General features: G+C 52.6%; 1 pseudogene; it reads right to left on the bottom strand.

Annotated features, from left to right (window-relative positions):
- Positions 1–12077: 12077 nt before the first annotated feature.
- Positions 12078–12231, bottom strand: LOC138247562 (5.8S ribosomal RNA; annotated as a pseudogene).
- Between the last annotated feature and the right edge of the window lie 4173 nt (positions 12232–16404).

A 16404-nucleotide genomic window follows, 5' to 3' on the forward strand; every position in this document is an offset into this window, starting at 1 on the left:
TGTTATATATTAAAATATTTAAGATGTACTATTTTGAACTATGTATTAAAAATCAATATTTTTGTATCTTTTTAACAATTTTAGTGTGAAACGATATTTTTATCGACGTTTTTGTACTTATCTTTATAAGAATAGGGAAACAGTATTTTTGTGCTCGATATTATGTCTTTGTTCCGTAGCGGTAGGGACGCGATTCCTTAATGTTTACTTAACCCATTTAACGAGCCGGTTAACAAAAAAACTTTTCCAAGTCGTTAACTGAGATCGTTAATTGTAATTGTAATATTACATTACAAAAGTGTTTTAGGAGTGACACCCTCAGAGGTACCGACTCGGAGGTTTTGTGACCTCTAAAACACTTTGTTCTGCCGACCCTCAGTGCACACTATGATCCAGAATATTGCTTCGTGTTTTAAAAATAAATCTACATTGTGAACCTTCCATTAACATTAAAATTACGTCTTTCAAGTATTTCTTTGTGAATTAAATACACTGATTCATAATTTGAGTTTTGGTTTGACGTCTCCTTCGCTCTGTAATTTTGAGTGCTGGGGTGAGGTTCAAATCATAGAAATGGTGTCACTGGTGTCCCCGGCTTTCAGTGGTGATCAGTGTGGGGTCCCCGGCTTCCAGTGGTGATCAGTGTGGGGTCCCCGGCTTCCAGTGGTGATCAGTGTGGGGTCCCCGGCTTTCAGTGGTGATCAGTGTGGGGTCCCCGGCTTCCAGTGGTGACCAGTGTGGGGTCCCCGGCTTCAGTGTGGGGTCCCCGGCTTCCAGTGGTGATCAGTGTGGGGTCCCCGGCTTCCAGTGGTGACCAGTGTGGGGTCCCCGGCTTCCAGTGGTGACCAGTGTGGGGTCCCCGGCTTCCAGTGGTGGTCAGTGTGGGGTCCCCAGCTTCCAGTGGTGATCAGTGTGGAGTCCCCGGCTTCAGTGTGGGGTCCCCAGCTTCCAGTGGTGATCAGTGTGGGGTCCCCGGCTTCCAGTGGTGATCAGTGTGGAGTCCCCGGCTTCAGTGTGGGGTCCCCGGCTTCCAGTGGTGGTCAGTGTGGGGTCCCCAGCTTCCAGTGGTGATCAGTGTGGAGTCCCCGGCTTCAGTGTGGGGTCCCCGGCTTCCAGTGGTGATCAGTGTGGGGTCCCCGGCTTCCAGTGGTGACCAGTGTGGGGTCCCCGGCTTCCAGTGGTGACCAGTGTGGGGTCCCCGGCTTCCAGTGGTGGTCAGTGTGGGGTCCCCAGCTTCCAGTGGTGATCAGTGTGGAGTCCCCGGCTTCAGTGTGGGGTCCCCAGCTTCCAGTGGTGATCAGTGTGGGGTCCTCGGCTTTCAGTGGTGATCAGTGTGGGGTCCCCGGTTTCCAGTATGATTCAGTGAGGGGTCCCCAGCTTCTAGTGGTGATCAGTGTGGGGTTCCATTGGTGATCAGTGTGGGGTCCCCGGCTTCCAATGGCGATCAGTGGGGGTCCCCGGCTTCAAGTATGATTCAGTCCGGGGTCCCCGGCTTCCAGTGGTGATCAGTGTGGAGTCTCCGGCTTCCAGTGGTGATCAGTGGGGGTCCCCGGCTTCAAGTATGATTCCGTCGGGGGTCTCCGGCTTCCAGTGGTGATCAGTGTGGGGTCCCCGGCTTCAAGTATGATTCCGTCGGGGGTCTCCGGCTTCCAGTGGTGATCAGTGTGGGGTCCCCGGCTTCCAGTGGTGATCAGTGTGGGGTCCCCGGCTTCCAGTGGTGGTCAGTGTGGGGTCCCCAGCTTCCAGTGGTGATCAGTGTGGAGTCCCCGGCTTCAGTGTGGGGTCCCCGGCTTCCAGTGGTGATCAGTGTGGGGTCCCCGGCTTCCAGTGGTGACCAGTGTGGGGTCCCCGGCTTCCAGTGGTGACCAGTGTGGGGTCCCCGGCTTCCAGTGGTGGTCAGTGTGGGGTCCCCAGCTTCCAGTGGTGATCAGTGTGGAGTCCCCGGCTTCAGTGTGGGGTCCCCAGCTTCCAGTGGTGATCAGTGTGGGGTCCCCGGCTTCCAGTGGTGATCAGTGTGGAGTCCCCGGCTTCAGTGTGGGGTCCCCGGCTTCCAGTGGTGGTCAGTGTGGGGTCCCCAGCTTCCAGTGGTGATCAGTGTGGAGTCCCCGGCTTCAGTGTGGGGTCCCCGGCTTCCAGTGGTGATCAGTGTGGGGTCCCCGGCTTCCAGTGGTGACCAGTGTGGGGTCCCCGGCTTCCAGTGGTGACCAGTGTGGGGTCCCCGGCTTCCAGTGGTGGTCAGTGTGGGGTCCCCAGCTTCCAGTGGTGATCAGTGTGGAGTCCCCGGCTTCAGTGTGGGGTCCCCAGCTTCCAGTGGTGATCAGTGTGGGGTCCTCGGCTTTCAGTGGTGATCAGTGTGGGGTCCCCGGTTTCCAGTATGATTCAGTGAGGGGTCCCCAGCTTCTAGTGGTGATCAGTGTGGGGTTCCATTGGTGATCAGTGTGGGGTCCCCGGCTTCCAATGGCGATCAGTGGGGGTCCCCGGCTTCAAGTATGATTCAGTCCGGGGTCCCCGGCTTCCACTGGTGATCAGTGTGGAGTCTCCGGCTTCCAGTGGTGATCAGTGGGGGTCCCCGGCTTCAAGTATGATTCCGTCGGGGGTCTCCGGCTTCCAGTGGTGATCAGTGTGGGGTCCCCGGCTTCAAGTATGATTCTGTCGGGGGTCTCCGGCTTCCAGTGGTGATCAGTGTGGGGTCCCCGGCTTCCAGTGGTGATCAGTGTGGAGTCCCCGGCTTCCAGTGGTGATCAGTGTGGAGTCCCCGGCTTCCAGTGGTGATCAGTGTGGAGTCTCCGGCTTCCAGTGGTGATCAGTGTGGGATCCCCGGCTTCTAGTGGTGATCAGTGTGGAGTCCCCGGCTTCCAGCGGTGATCAGTGTGGAGTCTCCGGCTTCCAGTATGATTCAGTGGGGGGTCCCCGGATTCCAGTGGTGATCAGTGTGGGGTCCCCGGCTTCCAGTGGTGATCAGTGTGGGGTCCCCGGCTTCCAGTGGTGATCAGTTTGGGGTCCCCGGCTTCCAGTGGTGATCAGTGTGGAGTCCCCGGCTTCCAGTGGTGATCAGTGTGGAGTCTCCGGCTTCCAGTGGTGATCAGTGGGGGTCCCCGGCTTCAAGTATGATTCCGTCGGGGGTCTCCGGCTTCCAGTGGTGATCAGTGTGGGGTCCCCGGCTTCCAGTGGTGATCAGTGTGGAGTCTCCGGCTTCTAGTGGTGATCAGTGTGGAGTCCCCGGCTTCCAGTGGTGATCAGTGTGGAGTCTCCGGCTTCCAGTGGTGATCAGTGTGGAGTCCCCGGCTTCCAGTGGTGATCAGTGTGGAGTCTCCGGCTTCCAGTGGTGATCAGTGTGGAGTCCCCGGCTTCTAGTGGTGATCAGTGTGGAGTCCCCGGCTTCCAGTGGTGATCAGTGTGGAGTCTCCGGCTTCCAGTATGATTTAGTGGGGGGGTCCCCGGCTTCCAGTGGTGATCAGTGTGGGGTCCCCGGCTTCCAGTGGTGATCAGTGTGGAGTCCCCGGCTTCCAGTGGTGATCAGTGTGGAGTCTCCGGCTTCCAGTATGATTCAGTGGGGGGTCCCCAGCTTCCAGTGGTGATCAGTGGGGGGTTCCCAGCTTCCAGTATGATTCAGTGGGGGTCCCCACCTTCCTCGGCTTTCAGTATGATTGAGTGGGGCTCCCCGCCTTCCAGTAGTGATTCAGTGGGTGGGGGGGTCCACAGACGTCTCATGCTCTAGAACCCCCTCTTTATATTATTGTTAAGGAGAAGCCCTGTCAGTGGTTTGGGGAGGTGGGCACGTCCTTCACGGACACAGCCTGGAGCCCTTGTGGGGTTGTAGTGTATGTAACACGCAGCTCATGTGTTCACAAAACCCTTCAGTCGTAGATTCCTGCCACCGCCTCTGAAGACGGCGCACTTGTCCACAGCAGAAGGTGTGTGTCCAAGATCACAGACTGCGTGCGGGTAGCCGGGATCTGGTTAATCTATGGGGGTTCATGCTGCCCCAGAGCCGTGTCCCTGATGTAGCTGGGTCACTACCTGCGCGTGCCTGTGGGGTCACCCCTTTCACAGCTCACTGAAGCCTACTTTAAGGCGCATGTCTTTTCATTGCCACTGAGAAGCCCAGGCGGTGCCTCTACATTAGCCCAGCGGCAGGCGCTGTGTCTAAGATCACAGCCTGGGTGCAGGGAGCTGGGATCTGTAACGGGCTCGGTGGGTTCGTGACACTGAGCGTTTTATTGATAATGATGATGTCTTTTTTTATAGCGCGTTGCACGGCACTTTCCCCACTCCAAGCTCTATAAATGACAGATATAACTACCGATGACGCTCTGTCTGTACATTTTTTTCCGTATATGAATGTGAAAAGTGTTGTGTGTGTGTGTTGGGGTGGGGGGGGGAGGGGAGGGCGCTCTTGGATTCTGAATGAAACTTTCTTTTATCTTTATTAAGGACAACCCGAGGTGTGAACATCCGCGGTCCCTGAACACAACAAGAAGTCGTCAACATATTTTATTTCACGGCTCGAGCTCATATTTTTGTGGGGACAGCTGATCTGCCACAGGTTTCATTCACCGAGTTAATTTCATCCCACCTTTGAATATTCGCCCCAGCGAATGTCACTCTGCCCAGGGTTACAGTTTGTGTGCGCGGAGCCGGGATTTGATTCTGTGGCTCCACATGATGTGTTTTACGGTGGGAAACGGGCGCTTTTTATTGTTAGACTTGCCTCAGCAGAGCGAGTGTGTCCCACAGTACAATCCCTTAAATATCCCCACAGTAAGAGCTGCACAGATAGATGACCCCGAGTATTGTAAGGCGTGTTTACACCAACACATGGAAAGAGAGGGCATCTCTGGAGCGGCCTCTCATCTCCTTTACACACCTCAGGTGTCAGCTGTAATAAGAGGTGAGACTGACTCTTCTTAACGGACTGGAAGTGAGTGAGGTAAAGACATGAAATTACACTCATCAGTTCATTAAAACTATGTCAAACAGAAAAAACAAACTTACAACAATACAACTGCAGATATTGAAACAGCCGACTTGTTGATGTTTGGCACTTGGTTAATTTATTCTGCTGCTGGAGTTACAAAGAATTACAAAAAAGCAGGATATCTGCACAGTCTGAGCTCTAGGTTTACAATGGCTTTTATTAACTTCATGAAATGGTTTAATTTCTTATATTTATGTGCACCATGTGTGTCTAGAAATGCATTATATGAGTATGTTTTTCAAAAGCCGCAAAGCGCTCTGAAGCCCATATAGGACATATTTGCACTATAACAAATGTAAGATGAATAAATAAATAAAGTATGAGAGAGGACACAAACAATAACTAAGACATGGGCATGCTGTGATGATGTATTTTAGCCCCTGGTGTTGACTGTGTGGATGATGCATGTCGCCTCGTGCTTTACGTACTTTGGCTGCGTTCCTATATGTGTCAGAAGAGCTCCTCGGCGTCCGGCTGCATCCTTAGCAGGTATGAAGGGGACACTTTACCCACCATGAATCAGCGTGTGTGCATGTCGCCTGCCGTGTACCTGCTGCAGTGAATGTGGTGGTGGCTTGTGCTGGTGTTTGCGGACTGCGAAGCCAATGGGGGCCCCATTGCCGTTCCTCGTGAGGGTTGTGGTATCCCATGTAAGGCCTCAGTGCGGCACTCTGTGGCGTGGCTGATGGTAATCTACTGCTTCTGAAGCCAGCCTCAGGTCCGCCGTCCGCGAGGACTGCAGCAGACTTTGTATTTCACTCATGAATGTTGGCGTCTGTTTCAATTAAATGGTGCAGTGGGTGTTTTAGGTTTTTTAATCCCTTCTGTGCCCAGGGTGTAATGGTTACATCCTCAGCTGCAGTGCTACTATGCCAAGGGCGTAACCATTACTTCATGGAACCGTCCCGCAGGGGAAGCGCAGGTGCACAACCCGTGGGCCACCCACCCACAGGCCCCCACCAGGGATGGCACTGGAAGACCTTCAGCACCACCCCTAACCCTCCCCTCGGTGATCTGATGACGTCGGCATGTGAACGGCCAGTCCAGGTCATCAGAACAGGGAATAATATGTGGTGTGTTTTGATCCCACAAGGTTTAGTTACCTAGAAGCACTTGTAAATGCACTTGTGATTTACATTTCTGGATTGGCAGACTGGAGTGGGGCTTCCACCCACAGCCAGCCGGAGCTCTCACCCGGTGCCCGTTCATAGCTTCCCCTCCCAGCCAGGCCCAGTCGTAGCTTCCAGACCCAGCCAGAGGCACTGAAGATGCAGAACTGACACTGGGAAGGAGTACATGTACCTTTTGGACTACGTGAATTTTCTTTGTTCACCTACATCCAAAAGAAAAAACGGAAATCTTATCATACTTTGAGCTCCTTAGCCCTGGGTAAAAGGAGTGAATTTGCCCCGTTGAACCCTGAAAAACTCAAAATGTCGAAAATATAACAGGTGTTGGGGGCCTAGAAACGGTCCGGAAGCACTGAAGGCTCAGTACTGACACTGGGAAGGAGTTTGTGTAGCTTTTGGACTATGGGAAGTTGTCTTTTGTTCACCTGCGTCTTAGGGAAAAACCTGGAATCTAACCCAGCTTGGAGCTCCATAGCCCTGGGTAGAAGTAGTGACGTTCTTACCTTGAACCTGAAAAACAAAAAATGTCAAAAATATCAATAAACGGGTGCTGGGAGGCTGGAAATAGGTCACAGGCACTGAAGGCTCTTTACATACCTGACGGAAGGAGTTTGTATGCCTTTTGGACCATGTAAAGTGTTTTTGTTTTGTTCACTTCCATCTAAGGGAAAAACTTGAAATCTTACCCGACTTGGAGCTCCAGAGCTCTGGGTAGGAGTGAAATTGACCCCTTGAACCTGAAAAACACAAAATGTAGAAAATATCACTAATACAGGTGCCTGGAGGCTGGAAATGGGCACAGGCACTGAAGGCTCAGAACTGACACTGGGGGAGGGGGGGGGGGGGTTGGTGTACCTTTTGAACTATGTGAAGTGGTGTTTTCTGTTCACCTCCATCCATGGGAGAAACCGTAAATCTTACCCTACTCTGAGCTCCATAGCCCTGGATTGAAGGTGAGACTTTGCCCCCTTGAACCAGAAAAACTCAAAATGTTGAAAATATCACTAAAACAGGTGCTGGGAGGCTGGAAATGGGCCAGAGGCGCTGCAGGCTGAGGAACAGATACCGTGAAGGGGATTATGTCGCTTTTTAGGCCACGTGAAGTGTTTTTTTTATTCACTTCCGTCAAAGGGAAAAACCTGAAATCTTGCGTGACTTGGAGCTCCATAGCCCTGGGTAGAAGGAATAGTTTGTCCCCTGAACCCCTTCTGTGCCCAGGGCAGAATCGTTATGTCCTCGGCTGTCCGGTATGGATCCTGCTGAGGGCTTCTCGGAATTGTCCCGGGCTCCTCTTTGTAGGAGGCTGGCCTGGCTTGTAGTGGGCACCAGAGGTACTTACACCTTGTGCCAGGTCCAGTTATCCCTTATTAGTGTAGAAGAGGTGTTTCTAGCAGCGAAGGCTGATAGAAGGAAGCTATGGCAAAGCAGCTTAGGCTGAACTAGGAGACATGCAAAGCTCCTACTATACCACTGGTGTCATATGCACAATATCATAAGAAAACACTGTAGGAGGCTGGCCTGGCTTGTAGTGAGTACCAAGGGGTACTTACACCTTGCACCAGGTCCAGGTATCCCTTATTAGTGTAGAGAGGTGTCTAGCAGCTTAGGCTGATAGAAAAGGTAGCTTAGCAGAGCAGCTTAGGCTGAACTAGGAGACGTGTGAAGCTCCTACTATACCACTGGTGTCATATGCACAATATATTAAGAAAACACAATACACAGATATACTAAAAATAAAGGTACTTTATTTTTATGACAATATGCCAAAGTATCTCAGCGAGTACCCTCAGTATCAGGATAGCAAATATACACAAGATATACGTACATAATACCAAAAATATGCAGTAAATAGCAAAAGGAAGTAATGCAAGCAGTGTAAAGTTACGATAGATTGCAATAGGAGCACATAGGTATAGGGGCAACACAAACCATGTACTCCAAAAGTGGAATGCGAACCACGAATGTACCCCAAACCTATGTGAGCTTGTAGAAGGTCGCTGGGACTGTAAGAAAACAGTGAGGGTTAGAAAAATAGCCCACCCCAAGACCCTGTAAGGTAGGTGTAAAGTTCACCTACAACCCCCAGAGAGCACAGAAGTCGTAATAGGGGGAATCTGCAAGGAAAACCAACACCAGCAATGCAACAACAGTGGATTTCCAGACCTGAGTACCTGCAAGACAAGGGGACCAAGTCCAAGAGTCGCGACGGTGTCGACAGTGGGCAGATGCCCAGGAAATGCCAGCTGAGGGTGCAAAGGAGCTGCCACCGGATGGAAGATGCTTGGTGTTTTGCAAGAACGAAGAGGACTAGGAACTTCTCCTTAGGAGGATGAATGTCCCACGTTATAAAGAAGCTTGCAGATGTGTTTCCACGCAGAAAAACCGCAAACAAGCCTTGCTAGCTGCAAGGGTTGTAGTTAGGGTTTTTGGATGCTGCTGTAGCCCAGGAGGGACCAGGATGTCGCCACTTGGATGAGGAGACAGAGGGGGCGTCCAGCAAGTCAGGGATTCCTCACATAAGCAGACAGCCCCCACAGAAGTACCGGAACAGGCACTTAGAAGAGGAGTGAACTGGAGTCCACCCGAAGACACAAAAGGGAGTCCCACGACGCCGGAGGACAACTCAGAAGATTGTGCACTGCAGGTAAGAGTGTCGGGGACCCAGGCTTGGCTGTGCACAAAGGAAATCCTGGAAGAGTGCACAGTAGCCGGAGCAGGTGCAAATCACGCGGTACCCAGCAATGCATTCTAGCGTAGGGAGACAAGGACTTACCTCCACCAAACTTGGACTGAAGAGTCACTGGACTGTGGGAGTCACTTGGACAGAGTTGCTGAGTTCCAGGGACCACGCTCATTGTGCTGAGAGGGGACCCAGAGGACCGGTGATGCAGTCTTTTGTTGCCTGTGTTTGCAGGGGGAAGACTCCGTCAACCCACGGGAGATTTCTTCAGAGCTCCTGGTGCAGAAAGGAGGCAGGCTACCCCCAGAGCATGCACCACCAGCAAACAGTTGAGAAAGCCGGCAGGATGAAGCGATACAAGGTTGCAGTAGTCGTCTTTGCTACTTTGTTGTGGTCTTGCAGGTGTCCTGAGCAGTCAGCGGTCGATCCTTTGGCAGAAGTTGAAGAGGGAGATGCAGAGGAACTCTGGTGAGTTCTTGCATTCGGTATCTGAAGAATTCCCCAAAGCAGAGACCCTAAATAGCCAGAAAAGGAGGTTTGGTTACCTAGGAAGGAGGATAGGCTAGTAAGAAAGGTAAGAGCCTATCAGAAGGAGTCTCTGACGTCACCTGATGGCACTGGCCACTCAGAGCAGTCCAGTGTGCCACAAACACCTCTTTTTCCAAGATCGCAGAGGCCTGGGGCACACTGGAGGAGCTCTGGGCACCTCCCCTGGAAGGTGCAGGTCAGGGGAGTGGTCACTCCCCTTTCCTTTGTCCAGTTTGGCACCAGAGCAAGGCTGGGGGATCCCTGAACCGGTGTAGACTGGCTTATGCAGAGAAGGGCACCATCTGTGCCCATCAAAGCATTTCCAGAGGCTGGGGGAGGCTACTCCTCCCCAGCCCTGACACCTATTTCCAAAGGGAGAGGGTGTCACACCCTCTCTCAGAGGAAGTCCTTTGTTCTGCCTTCCTGGGCCAGGGCTGCCTGGACCCCAGCGGGGCAGAAACCTGTCTGAGGGGTTGGCAGCAGCAGCAGCTGCAGTGCAAACCCTGAAAAGGCAGTTTGGCAGTACCCTGGTTTGTGCTACAGACCACTGGGATCATGGAATTGTCTCCCCAATGCTATTGGGGGTACAATTCCATGATCTTAGACATGTTACATGGCCATGTTCGGAGTTACCATTGTGACGCTATGCATAGGTAGTGACCTATGTATAGTGGACGCGTGTAATGGTGTCCCCGCACTCACAAAGTCCGGGGAATTTGCCCTGAACGATGTGGGGGCACCTTGGCTAGTGCCAGGGTGCCCACACACTAAGTAACTTTGCGCCCAACCTTCACCAGGTGAAGGTTAGACATATAGGTGACTTATAAGTTACTTAAGTGCAGTGGTAAATGGCTGTGAAATAACGTGGACGTTATTTCACGCAGGCTGCAGTGGCAGGCCTGTGTAAGAATTGTCAGATCTCCCTATGGGTGGCAAAAGAATTGCTGCAGCCCATAGGGATCTCCTGGAACCCCAATACCCTGGGTGCCTCAGTACCATATACTAGGGAATTATATGGGTGTTCCAGTATGCCAATGTGAATTGGTGAAATTGGTCACTAGCCTGTTAGTGACAATTTTTGGAAAGCAGAGAGAGCATAACCACTGAGGTTCTGGTTAGCAGAGCCTCAGTGAGACAGTTAGGCATCACACAGGGAACACATACATATAGGCCACAAACTTATGAGCACTGGGGTCCTGACTAGCAGGGTCCCAGTGACACATAACAAACATACTGAAAACATAGGGTTTTCACTATGAGCACTGGGCCCTGGCTAGCAGGATCCCAGTGAGACAGTGAAAACACCCTGACATACACTCACAAACAGGCCAAAAGTGGGGGTAACAAGGATAGAAAGAGGCTACTTTCTCACACTCTTTCAGGCTGGCACCCGACGGGAAGGGGGGGTGCTAGGCCTTCATGCAGGGCTAGACACTGCTCTAGGCCCGAACCTGGTGGAGGAGCACAAGGGCCTTCTCTGGTCTGCAGCCACCCTACCCTGTATAGTGACTGCCGTCACCATACCGTGGGCTCAGGGTGCCCGCCTTTGGGTGGGTGCCTTCCACCTTCCTGGAGCCTGGGCACAGGGAGACCAGGAGACTCAAGCCCAGACTGCCCCACAAGCCCCAACAAAGTAGGAGCTTACAGAACCCCAGGGGGGACAAAAGTCAGAGTTAGACCAGCAGCCAGGCCCGCTGCCCATCTTGTTGCCCAGCCAGTGGGTAATCTCGTCAGCTAGTCCAGCAACCAGATGACTCGGAATCACTCGGTGACTAGATGACCCAGGCAGCATGGCAGCCAGCCCGGCGGAGACAAGAGCAGCTGTGCACTCTGAGAAGCTTCTTACCAGGGCAGCTTGCCTCCCGGCAACTTGTGTGGACCAGGGATTCCTACTATGGCCATCTGATCACCCTGCTGACCTGCAAGGGGTTGTGGCCCCTGTCCCTGCACCCGGTGGTGCAGGGTGGGAGGGGAGGCCCTGTGCCAGGTTGCAAGTGGTGGAGGCAGCCTCCCACGGGGCCGCAGTCCCCTCCCTGCACACTGGCCTGGCAGCAGAATGTGGTGGTGGGAGGACACAGGCACCCACAGTTGGAGACAAAACTTGGCTCAGAGGATGACTTTCAATAGATCACAGCAAGGTAGCTGTTCTGCTATTTAAGAAACCCTGAACCAGAATTAGTTTGTATACAAATGATTTAGCACAGGATATCCCACGAACATGCAGCGTACTAAGGGTGATGGAGGCGGCCCCTTCCATCCATATCCGTTTAAATTCAGCAGGCTTCCACGCCTGATCTGAGGTCATAGTCACATGCCAGAGCAGTCGAGGGGAGCCAGGACCATGGACCCCTAGGATGCAGAGGACACCCTCTGCAGCCTCCGTAGCAGCATACCCTTTTCCCTGGATTGAAGCCTGAGGCCAGCAGATGCCCTCCTCCACCCGGGGAACCAGTCACAGAGGTGGGCACCCAAGGCTGTGTGCACAGGCAGCCATGGGACACTACAGACAGCCACGCACAGCACGCAGCCAGGTGCCTTGGGACATGCCTGGGGCAGACAGGTTCCCCACCTGCAATCTGCCAAGGTGGGGTGGCAAGGCTAGGCACACTGGCGTATACCTCCATGACAGGACCAGGGATGGGATCCTGCTCCAGCAATCAGGAGGGGTCTGACCTTGGAGGTGGGGGATGAAGAGAGCAGAGCTTTCCTGCACCAGCCCCAGTCACAACCTGGGAAAGCCCCAGGGAGATTGACAACCAAGCAACCCTCAGACAGGCATAGCCTCAGAAGGAACCCGGGGCCGCAAGGTGAGTTTGAAGTGTCGATGATCAATGTGTCCTGCAAGTCACACTATTTCTCACAGCTAGCTTTGTTGTTCATCGACAAGCGAGACGAGTGATCCACCGCCAAGAGTCACAGGCATCTTTTCTCAATGTTCACCCACCTGCGGGCACAGGAGAGGCGGGAGGAAGGCGGCACCGTCCATCCACCGGCGGTACTGGCAAGATGGCTCGGCACCCTGTCTGGCTTCCTCTCTCAGAGGTATCCTCCACAGTTCAAAGAACATCACCTGGCGATTGGCCCGAGAACCTCCCTGCGGGCAAGAGGGGGCTTCCGGAACAGAACGGGAGCCAGGCCGCCCCAGAACTACTGGTCCCTCCCAGAGGACTGGGAGAGACCACATGAGTCTTCAAACCCTTAGCCAGCCACACGGGACCAGGACAAGCCAGGTACCTGGCAACAAGGGAGGGTCACCCCACCTGCACACCAGCCATCTGCAACCAGGTCTCGACCCTGCAAGTCGAGAGTCACCGGCTTAAGGCAGCAGCCCTGAGCTGTGCCAGTGAGCTGGGGGATAGCCGCCCCCCCCACTGCCCTGGTGCGGGGTGAGTGTGGATCTGTCTCAGGAGGGGCCAGATCTGGGGTGGGGTGGGGAGTATGCCCCAACTCCACTCTCTGGTCCCGCCCACATAAGAGGGTCAGTGTAGGAAAGTACCCTCATTTTGGCATATTACCCCCATTTTCTGCCTGATGACAGAGTGTTTGACTGTGTTCACTGGGATCCTGCTAACCAGGACCCCAGTGATTATGCTCTCTCTTCTCTAAATGTTGTCACCCCATACTGGTAACCCAGTATTTCACCCAAAATTGGCATACTGATGCCCCCTTATAAGTCCCGAGTATATGGTACCTAGGTACCCACGGCATTAGGGTTCCAGGGGACCCCTATGGGCTGTAGCATTTCTTTTGCCACCCATGGGGAGCCCATGCAAAGGCTTCTACAGGACTGCCATGGCAGCCTGCGTGAAATGGTGCATGCACCCTTTCACTGCCATTTACACTGCACCAGGTCCCTGAGGGCAGAGTGCGGAGTACCTGTGTGTGAGGGCACCCCTCCACTAGAAGAGGTGCCCCCACGACCTCCAGGACCATTTTCCCAGACTTTGTGAGTGCAGGGACCCCATTTTACGTGTGCACTGGACATCGGTCATTATCTGTGTCCAGCTACATAATGGTAACTCTGAACATAGGCATGTTTGGTATCAAACATGTTGGAATCATACCCCAAGGCCTTTGCAAGCATTGGTTGTATGATTCCATGCACTCTGGGGGCTCCTTAGAGGATCCCCAGTGCTGCCATTCCATCCTTCTGAGGTTTTCCAGGCAGCCCCAGCTGCTGCCACCTCACAGACAGGTTTCTGCCCTCCTCTTGCTTGAAAAGCTCGAGCCCAGAGTAGGAGGCTGGCCTGGCTTGTAGTGAGTACCAAGGGGTACTTACACCTTGCACCAGGCCCAGTTATCCCTTATTAGTGTATAGGGTGTCTAGCAGTTTAGGCTGATAGATAATGGTAGCTTAGCATAGCAGCTTAGGCTGAACTAGGAGACGAGTGAAGCTCCTACAGTACCACTTAGTGTCATATGCACAATATCATAAGAAAACACAATACACAGATATACTAAAAATAAAGGTACTTTATTTTTATGACAATATGCCAAAGTATCTCAGAGTGAATCCTCAGTATGAGGATAGCAAATATACACAAGATATATGTACACAATACCAAAAATATGCAGTATAGTCTTGGAAAACAGTGCAACCAATGTATAGTTACAATAGGATGCAATGGGGACACATAGGGATAGGGGCAACACAAACCATATACTCCAAAAGTGGAATGTGAACCACGAATGGACCCCAAACCTATGTGACCTTGTAGAGGGTCGCTGGGACTATTAGAAAATAGTAAGGGTTAGAAAAATAGCCCTCCCCAAGACCCTGAAAAGTGAGTGCAAAGTGCACTGAAGTTCACCAAAGGACAAAGAAGTCGTGATAGGGGAATAATGCAGGAAAGACACAAACCAGCAATGCAACAACGATGGATTTCCAATCTAGGGTACCTGTGGAATAAGGGGACCAAGTCCAAAAGTCACAAGCAAGTCGGAGATGGGCAGATGCCCAGGAAATGCCAGCTGTGGGTGCAAAGAAGCTTCTACTGGACAGAAAAAGCTGAGGTTTCTGCAAGAACGGAAAGGGATAGAGACTTCCCCTTTGGTGGACTGATCCCTCTTGCCGTGTAGAGTCGTGCAAAAGTATTTTTCCGCCGAAAGAATGCCAACAAGCCTTGCTAGCTGCAAATCATGCGGTTAACGTTTTTGGACGCTGCTGTGGCCCAGGAGGGACCAGAAGGTCGCAAATTGGACCAGGAGAGAGAGAGGACGTCGATCAAGACAAGAAGCCCTCTCAGTAGCAAGTAGCACCCAGAAAAGTGCCAGAAACAGGCACTACAAGGATGTGTGAAACGGTGCTTGCCGAAGTTGCACAAAGGAGTCCCACGTCGCCGGAGACCAACTTAGAAAGTCGTGCAATGCAGGTTAGAGTGCCATGGACCCAGGCTTGGCTGTGCACAAAGGATTTCTGCTGTAAGTGCACGGAAGCCGGAGTAGTTGCAAAAGACGCGGTTTCCAACAATGCAGTCTGGCGTGGGAAGGCAAGGACTTACCTCCACCAAACTTGGACTGAAGAGTCACTGGACTTTGGGAGTCACTTGGACAGAGTTGCTGGATTCAAGGGACCTCGCTCGTTGTGCTGAGAGGAGACCCAAGGGACCGGTAATGCAGCTTTTTGGTGCCTGCGGTAGCAGGGGGAAGATTCCGTCGACCCACGGGAGATTTCTTCGGAGCTTCTAGTGCAGAGAGGAGGCAGACTACCCCCACAGCATGCACCACCAGGAAAACAGTCGAGAAGGCGGCAGGATCAGCGTTACAGAGTTGCAGTAGTCGTCTTTGCTACTTTGTTGCAGTTTTGCAGGCTTCCAGCGCGGTCAGCAGTCGATTCCTTGGCAGAAGGTGAAGAGAGAGATGCAGAGGAACTCTGATGAGCTCTTGCATTCGTTATCTAAAGTTTCCCCAGAGACAGAGACCCTAAATAGCCAGAAAAGAGGGTTTGGCTACCTAGGAGAGAGGATAGGCTAGCAACACCTGGGGGAGCCTATCAGAAGGAGTCTCTGACGTCACCTGGTGGCACTGGCCACTCAGAGCAGTCCAGTGTGCCAGCAGCACCTCTGTTTCCAAGATGGCAGAGGTCTGGAGCACACTGGAGGAGCTCTGGACACCTCCCAGGGGAGGTGCAGGTCAGGGGAGTGGTCACTCCCCTTTCCTTTGTCCAGTTTCGTGCCAGAGCAGGGCTAAGGGGTCACCTGAACCGGTGTAGACTGGCTTATGCAGAATTGGGCACATCTGTGCTCATGAAAGCATTTCCAGAGGCTGGGGGAGGCTACTCCTCCCCTGCCTTCACACCATTTTCCAAAGGGAGAGGGTGTAACACCCTCTCTCAGAGGAAGTCCTTTGTTCTGCCATCCTGGGACAAGCCTGGCTTGACCCCAGGGGGGCAGAAACCTGTCTGAGGGGTTGGCAGCAGCAGCAGCTGCAGTGAAACCCCTGAAAAGGCAGTTTGGCAGTACCAGGGTCTGTGCTACAGACCACTGGGATCATGGGATTGTGCCAACTATGCCAGGATGGCATAGAGGTGGCAATTCCATGATCATAGACATGTTACATGGCCATATTCGGAGTTACCATTGTGAAGCTACATATAGGTAGTGACCTATATGTAGTGCACGCGTGTAATGGTGTCCCTGCACTCACAAAGTCCGGGGAATTGGCACTGAACAATGTGGGGGCACCTTGGCTAGTGCCAGGGTGCCCTCACACTAAGTAACTTTGCACCTAACCTTTACCAGGTAAAGGTTAGACATATAGGTGACTTATAAGTTACTTAAGTGCAGTGTAAAATGGCTGTGAAATAACGTGGACGTTATTTCACTCAGGCTGCAGTGGCAGGCCTGTGTAAGAATTGTCAGAGCTCCCTATGGGTGGCAAAAGAAATGCTGCAGCCCATAGGGATCTCCTGGAACCCCAATACCCTGGGTACCTCAGTACCATATACTAGGGAATTATAAGGGTGTTCCAGTAAGCCAATGTAAATTGGTAAAATTGGTCACTAGCCTGTTAGTGACAATTTGAAAGAAATGAGAGAGCATAACCACTGAGGTTCTGGTTAGCAGAGCCTCAGTGAGACAGTTAGGCAC

The sequence above is a fragment of the Pleurodeles waltl genome, chromosome 7 (genome assembly GCF_031143425.1).
Source record: "Pleurodeles waltl isolate 20211129_DDA chromosome 7, aPleWal1.hap1.20221129, whole genome shotgun sequence".
Classification (NCBI taxonomy): domain Eukaryota; kingdom Metazoa; phylum Chordata; class Amphibia; order Caudata; family Salamandridae; genus Pleurodeles; species Pleurodeles waltl.